Below are 8622 nucleotides of genomic sequence, written 5' to 3'. Positions count from 1 at the left end.
GTACATAGTATACAAAATCATGTTAGATTTCTATACATCCAAGAGAAGTTATTGTTACACTGAGAGAACATAGGGACATAATGGAAAAACAAAAGAACTCTGAATGTTCTGCCAAACAGATCCTCAATGAGGAGTTAGAAAAAGGACTGAGTAACTGAAGGGGTTTGCTCTCTAGCTGTGGTGGCTCAAACAGTGAGAGCTGTTCTAACGGGCTTCTCATATTCCATGGAGAACAATCAAATTTTCCTCTTGTTCCTCTAGGGATATTATTATTCTTCTACACCCAAATGCCATCATTGGTCAAGCACTTTGAGTGTCAAAAACATTGAGTGTTTTTTTAAGACTTTGTTTCAATTTGTATCTAACACTCAACAAATAAATAGGTATTTCTTTGTTTTTGCTACAGGAGTGACTGCATTAGACTGTGTTCTAATGCAAGTGTAGTCCGTTCTACACTGATTTCCTTCTTTTAATTTTGATAGGTTGGTTGGCTTGGCTTTATTTTGGGACAGTCTTAAGAAAATCCCTTCAGAAAAGTTTTTTTTAATTCCTTACAAAATGAGAACCATCCGAGATATCCTGAAATATACTTATTTATTGGCATCAAGCTCTGTGCAAATCCTACCCCCAAGAGGGTGGGCTTGATCAGGAAACTCACTTCCAATGATCAGAGTACAGATGAAATGATGAAAAGGTATTCATTAAAAAATTAGGTTATGGAAATAGTTGACTTATATACTTGGATTTTTTTCTTTTTCCCCCTGCTTCAGATGCTAGCAGTGGTAGAACAATCTGCCAAGGTCCTATGAACAGTTTTACTGATAGTCCAACATGAACAGTTTACTGATAGTCCAACATGAACGTTTACTGATAGTCCAACATGAGAAGTTATTGGTATAACTAGCAACAGGCGGAGAGGCATTGAGCTCCTCTCCTAGCACCAAAGAAGTGACCTTGAAAGCAGATCTCCGGATGTGCTTTGAGTTGGCAGAATCCGTCGAACACCTTCACAGTAGTCTTATGAAAGACCTTCATAAAATCCCTTCATGAAAGACCCAGAAAATCGTGCCTGCATTGCTGACTCAAAAAGATGTGCAATAATGAAGTTTTATATTTATTCACCATTGATTTTCAAGTAATTTTGTTATGCATCTGTATTGCTTTTGTCATGCTGTAGGATTCCAGATTGGAAGTAAGTCATTATAGAGAATCGTATCAGCAAGCTCGGCATGGTGGCTGGAATAGGAAGTTGAGGACTTACATCTCAACACAAGCATGAAGCAAAGAGAGAAAAGGAGAGAGAGAGAGAGAGAGAGAGAGAGAGAGAGAGAGAGAGAGAGAGAGAGAGAGAGAGAGAAAGACAGAGAAAGACAGAGAAAGACAGAGACAGAGACAGACAGAGAGAGAGAAGCAGAGAAGCAGAGAGAGAGAGAGAGAACAAAATGGAAGTCAAGCTATGCATTCAGTTCTGGAAAGCTGCGGGCAGATGACACATCTTCAGCAAATCCACATTTCCTAGCTCCCACCCTACCCCCACCCCCAAGCACTACACCAACTGGCACCAAGGATTCAAATATTGGACTCTATGGGGAATTTTTTAAGCGAACAAATAACAATAGATAGCTAACAGGCCTATGAATATGTAAAGCTGCAATCGGAAACAGCAATTAGCATAAATAAGCGAACTTTTTAACTGCAGAGTTAGAGTGAGCTAGAGAGGATGGGAAGCCCTGTCCGTACAGGTTAGGAATAGCAGACACATTTCAGAAATAATTTATCACCCCGGGGAACAGGGACAATGGGTACTGATTGCTCAGAGCTTTCTTCCTTGTTGGGATTTCCCTCAGCTTCCAAGAAACTGCCTCTCCCAAGACTATGGCCACACGCAATTAATAAAGAAGCTTCTATGACACCTTGAATTCCTTGGGACATTTTGAAAATCTAGTCCCAGAGCTCCACATGGGGGTCAGCTAAGATCTCCACTCTTACAACACTAAGGTTCAGCTTTTCTCTCTGCCTAAACTGCTTCCTCCACTTCTTTGGCTGTACTGTGTGGCACACTTCCCAGTAATGCTTTTCAGTGAGTACCTACCTCACCAGAATATCTAACTACAGCATTGTGTTTCTGCCTGAATTCTTCTTCCTGAGCATTGTGTGATTTAAAAGCATCACTCGATAAATTGTTATCTGTCTCTCTCTCAAAAGGCAAAATGGGTTTCGTTGCTTTCCTGAGCTAATAACTAGTTAATGTTTATCACCGTTATTGTGGTCCCTCTTCTCACACTAAGAGCTTAAAGTCATCCCTTAGAAGAAGAGGTTAGCTCTGCCCAGATGTGAGGGACTAAAGCAACCTACTGGTTTGTGTGGTTTGTCTATGGCAGTCATTAGGGTTCCTAGCTTGCAGAATTATCCTCACAACTCCAGTTCTGTTGAGAAGAGGAGGCAGGGTCAACATTACTGATTTAATTTTATGTTTGGGTAAGTGAAACAATAGTTCATGAAGGGAATTTTATACTTCAACTGGGGTAAAGTACTGTAGACACGATGTTATTTTACTCCAGGTCTCGTTGTAATTTAAGTCAATCAATCCCTGCCCTGACCCAGGCAAGTGAACTAACTGATTTTCTCAGACAGATTTTGGCAGAGAGATAATCTGTCACCTTTTAAACTCAGGATGAAGAGATGGTGACTATTGGAAGGGATACTACCGTGAATGCTTGCTGTACTCAGACGATTTCTCCAGGGACCCTTATTCAGCAAGAAAAGAAACTCTAGATAAGTAGGAAAAGACCCCATAAAATATGCCTAGTCTAAGAAAAAGTTTGACGCCATTACTATGGTTTGAATATAAATGTCCTCTGACTCAAACACTTTGTCCACAGCTGGTGTTGGTATTTGGAGAGATTCTGGAAATTAAATTTTAGTGTAGCTGGAGGGAGGAGTTTCCAGAGAGCCAGTCCTTGTGTTTGTTATCTCTTTCAACTTCTTATGTCACCTACTTCTTACTCCATCACCAAGTGAACAGTTCTCCTTCCCCTTCCTGAGTGTATCTGTTGGTTATTTTTATCATCGTGAAGCAACACAGCTAGAAAATAATGCAAAGGACCTGGAGCCTTGTCCACGCATGCAGCCAGGACCATTTCATTCTGCCAGACAGGGCAGGCAAACAATGGCACAGCAGAATGGCGTGTGTATTTATAAATACATTTTATTGGCACAAAGATACCTTCATTCATTTATGTATTATATATGGCCCTTTCTGTGCCACAATGGTAGACTAGGGACCATGTGGCAAGTTAAGAGTTTACTATCCGGCCCCTTATTGTAGTCTTGTATTTGAATTGCTACTTATTAAAGACTGGAGCCCAGTTTGCTTTTTTTTTTTTAAGTTACTTATTAACTTATAAAATCTTTGACATGGATGCTAATTGTTGATGTGAAAAAAAAAAGCAGATAATTCAAAATGTCCTTTTCACCTATGGCACATGAAACCTTTGCATGTTGAATTCTACGGTTTCATTCCAGCAGTTCTTCAGTCCTTATTCAGCTTCTCCACGTTCTCCTTGAATGAGATGTATCAGCTGCTGATTCCCTTATGGCTGAGTTAAATAATCTTTTGACTCACACTCAAATTACCAGTGATGCTGGGGACTGAACTCAGGACCTCCTTAGCTCAATTTTATTTTTGTCTGACTAGTGTTCTTAGAGTCGTGAAATTATACTTTAATATGGCCAGTCCTATCTAGGACTTGCCTTTTAGAAAAATGAGTATGTAATCTTACAAACTTGTTTTCACTCTGTTGCCTCGTCCTCTGTGGAAATTAAAAATTAGGCAGGTTGACGAGGCCTTTCACTATGATGTTAATGCACCAGAGCCAGAGATCTTACAGATTGTTCCCGCTTCTTGTATGTGCTCTTTGGGCAAGAGCACTTATGTAAGCCTAATAAACACATTGTAACAAATGGCTTCATTCAACTGTTTGAAAAAAACGAGCAAGTTTCCTTTCAAGCCTCAGCAAGTAGAAATTGATTTGGAAGACAAGTTGAATGGCTCAGCTCCTTCTCCTGTTTTATTTTTCATACAAGGAGTATTAGAATCTAAATCCTCATAGTCTCCAAGGTTCACCTGAATGAGGAAAGAAACAGACAGAATGACTTCTGTGAGCTAGGTGCCAGTATATATCAATGTCAGGAGGTAAACAGAATATTAGGAAAAAGATCTCATGGCTAAACTCTTCATTTTTCCTTTGACCAGTATTAAATAAGATACAGTTGATCTCCTGTGAAATCAGTGGTGAACTTGTGATACAATCAAGTGGTACATTCAAATTGCCTGCACTTTAATAGGTGTTTGATAAACATAAGTCCTGCATAGCCTTCCTTCCCATTGGATGGGGTCTCATCATGCTTAAAAGTATTTACCAGCTTGGATAATCCATTAGATTTTGAAAGTATGTGTACATTTGCTAGGTTTAAAATATAGTTTAGCAGACAACTTGAGGAAAATAAGGGATTTGTCCCATTCTGCCAGAAATGATCTCTGAGTCGATAGCATTCTTGTGCTGATGAGTCTAGATAGCATTCATGTCTTAGCACATTATTTTCTAATCTGATTATTTCTGTACCTGGGCTCCTGGCTGATTGAAGTCTTAAGACAGATCATGAAAACTCTCCCACTCCTCCCTTTCATTTATAGGGTGAATTTGTGAGCTATTCATTAGCAAGTGTAACCCTATCAGATCTGTCATTCCTAGCCATACACAGAGCAAAATATTCCCAAACCACCCACAAACTCAGCATACACTCACTTGTATGTGATGAAATAGGAAAGCCTTAAAAACAACTCTTGTTTTCCTTCTGGACCACTTTCCTGCATATGTCTTATTTTTTAATTGTTGAGAGAACATATGCCTGCTTTCTGCTTGAAAAGAACCTGGAAACCACCAATATAATAGCTCTTTCTGTGTGGTTTCATTCATCCATGTTAGCTTTTCTTTAAATGCATCATACTTGTGCCTATGTAATTCAGCATGGGAATGGAGTCACCTGTGCCCTACAATGACAACAAAATCCTGACAGTCTTCGAGATCTTTCCTCCAGGTCCTGTGAGGAGGGAATCAAATAGGAAAAGTCTGGTATGTTGCTTATTTTTACATCCAGTGGTTCTTGAAGCTCGAAGTGATCTGTTATCCTTAGGGAATAATAAAGTCACATCTTGGGCAAAGTGGTTGATTTTTCCAAAAGGAATCCAGGAGCAACGATATTCATTTTCTTGATAACCTGCCAGTTATTTAGTACTTGTCATCTCCTTTTATCTCCATACAAACTAGTGGGGGCAAGTTGTCATTTTCCATTTGGAAGTGAAGAAACAGAAGCAGGGGATTTAAGAATTCATCTTAGATCTTGGCTGATAGTAGATGATCCTGGTTGTACAAATATAAGTAACAGTCCAAGCCCGCATTTTTGAGGTTTTTAGGACAAATGATAACACACATGGAAATTACCTAGACAGCAGATTTGAATACATATTCTCTAGGCCTATCCCCAGACTCTCTGTCTGGAGTGAACATAAAGTATTTGATTTCTAGGTCATTGATGCTTCTTGACTCTGGACCTCACTTGGAGAAGGACTATGATAAAACATAGTGCTGTGATAAATGTACAGGCTTAAAGCTGGCACGCACAGCTCACAATCCTATTCCTCTGAAATTTCTGTAATAGGAGTTACATTCTATGGCAGTCTCCTTAAGGTTGGTAACCCATCAAGGGGTGTGCATGGTTCTCGGTCACTGGGTGTAGTGTTAATAACATTACTCTCAAATTTGAAGAGACCTTAGAGATTTAATTCCATCTCCCCATGTTACAAAAGAGCAAGCGTGACTAGCTCAAATTTATTGAAGAAATAAATTTTCTGATTCAATAAAGTTGTCATGGACAGAGCTGATGTCTGTTCATTATCCGTTTCTAACCAGCTAAATTCTTCCAAGGGGAGTAACTTGGACTACTTTAGGATGAGAATCCATCTCCCAGAGCTTTGAAAATAGATAATGGTGAATCCTGTCTTTTCATTCATCTTCCAACTAAATAACTTGTGTGGTATGGGACATTAATTCTCTTTAGGGATTGATCATTGAATCTCTCGGAGTGGTGTATGAGGATGGAGGTTTTTGCATCCACACACGCGATCTGGAGTTCTGCTCTATTTTCCTGAACCCGGGCCAGAGATCCTGACTCAGAATTTCCCATCCCTTCTTGAATTAAAGTAACCCTGCCTAGAACACGGTTTCACTTCTAATTCCTCTGTTGTTTCTTGTACTCAAGCCTCCTAAGTTATATCCAGGCAGATCAAGAAAGACTTACTCATATTCTGTTTCATGGGTGAGCTCATTTTAGTGGACTCTGCTCTGTCAGGTACCTAAATTCTCTGTTAATACTTTGATGATTGTTTCAGGAGTTCAGGGAGTGAGTGTTGTGATGTAGTTGATCTGATTTATCAAGCTGGGAGCAGGGGGGTATTGAGTATGATTAAGGAGAGAAGAAGGCTCACTATTAAATGTTTACAAATGGGAAGATCTTCTAGGATTTGCGTACTTCTTGAGAATGAGAGTTGTGAATCTGCCTTGCTAAACATTCTGACTTTTTAACAAACAGGAAATTAAAATATAATTTTACAGTTTAAAAGAATATTAACTGTGTAGCAAAATTAGGAAACTCCACTAGTTTATAAGCTAATAAAAGCACATTTAAAAATAGATTTAAACACAGTTATCTAGGAAAGTAAATGATTTTGCTTCCAGAAGACAAGGTAGCAAATGAAAATTTCAGGCCCAGGCCTAGGTTACCTTTTTCCTTATAAGTTGTCAGTCAGAGAGGCCTGAGGAAAACTCTAACCAAGGTAGGTCACTGCCTATCTTGGTTAACCATCATAGGGAGATGATAAAACACTGTGGCTGAAAACATCAATTATCATTTGAAGTCTTGAGCTTACTAAGAAATGCTTTCTTTCCTAAATAGCTTCAATCGTTCAGAAAAGTACAACACAAACTATTGGGAGAGAAACAGCAGCAGTGATCTTACTCAGCTCTCAATCCTGTGTGCTAGAATAATGAACTACAGTAGAAAGGGTTTTTTTTTTTAATTGGAGTAACTGACTATTCTTTGTTTGTTTAACTTTTTACTTCACTGTTTTAGAAATCCAGGTCAGAGTTACAACAAGTCCGCTTTTCCTCTCCACTCTCTGCCACCTCCCTTGACTCTTTACTCCGTTTAAGTGCAGGGCTTTTATAACTATTATTGCTTACACACATGCACATGAACATGTGCACATACATGGTCACACACACGCGCATGGTCACACACACAACCTATTCATCCTTTCTAGTGTTACACCTATGTATATAGACATGTATGTGTGTATGCATATATACATATTTATGGCTATCTATAGACATTTATGGCTGTCCACTTAGGATTGTATAACCCAACAGAGAGCCTTTTGTTCTACAGAAATCTTATTCTCTCAGTAGCAATTGTATGTTTGTGGCTCTTCGTCTCGGGATGAGGCCTTGTGAAATTTCTCCCATTTACACTGGTATGCCACACGGTATGGTGGTTATTCAGGTCTTGCTTATGCTTCCATATTGTTATGGTTTCATTTTTCTTCACAGCTAAATAAAATTTCATTTTGTATATGAAAGGAAATGTGGTTCCTTTGGATCATGGGCATGTCATCATCATAACAGTCTTTTAGGTTTATTATATCATCTTTGTGTATCAGAAAGGTTAAAGAGAAAAGATAGAAGCTATAATTCTCCCCAAAGGAATAACTGGTGATACTTTAATTCCAAAGACACTGGAGAAAATAAGTGGGAAGAGGAAAAAGTTTCAACTCCGTAAATGAAAACCCTGTCTCAACGACAGCAGCAAAGATTGACTTGTTAAATGCCTGGGATTTTTATTTGACATTCATTTGAGGAAAATATTGTCGAACAAGCCCATTGTCTCAGAGAGGACCCAGGAGGCTGAGGAAATGATGGTCTAAGCAGCAGCCTTGAAACGCAGCAAGAAAACATAAAAACTTGGCAGGAATTGGTGATTGACACAACCTACAGGAGACAAAAAGGAACTTAGAAATACAACACTGAGGATTTGTAGCATGGCTATTTGATTGCTGTTTCTATCTGTGTAGAATTATTGTGACATAAGGACATTTTGCATAAATGTCTTCCAAGAATTGGAGGCATTAAAGTGAAGTCTGGTGGAACCATGTGGGCCAAAGATGTAAATTTAAAATCTTAAACAAGGAACATTGAAAGACAGGGAAAATAGCTTTAAGATTTGTTTTGCAGAGATAGTAATAATCCAAGAATTGCAGTGCATTGAATGCATGCATGCCAAGCACTACACTGGGAGGGTTTGACTTGATTCTTATACCTTCAGGGCATGTTTGTATTATTCTTCACCTTATCACAGAGAGGCTGTGACATGCATATAAAAATAATGCCCAAGATCATGTCATCCATAACTCATAGTTAGAATTCAAAACTAGACAATCTGATCTCATAGCAAAAAAATTTTTATCCGAAAAAAATATATAGAAGAAATGTTAAATACCACGAAATA

This window comes from Rattus rattus, chromosome 5 (genome assembly GCF_011064425.1).
Source record: "Rattus rattus isolate New Zealand chromosome 5, Rrattus_CSIRO_v1, whole genome shotgun sequence".
In the NCBI taxonomy this organism is placed as follows: Eukaryota; Metazoa; Chordata; class Mammalia; order Rodentia; family Muridae; genus Rattus; species Rattus rattus.
This window is presented reverse-complemented; position numbering follows the sequence as displayed.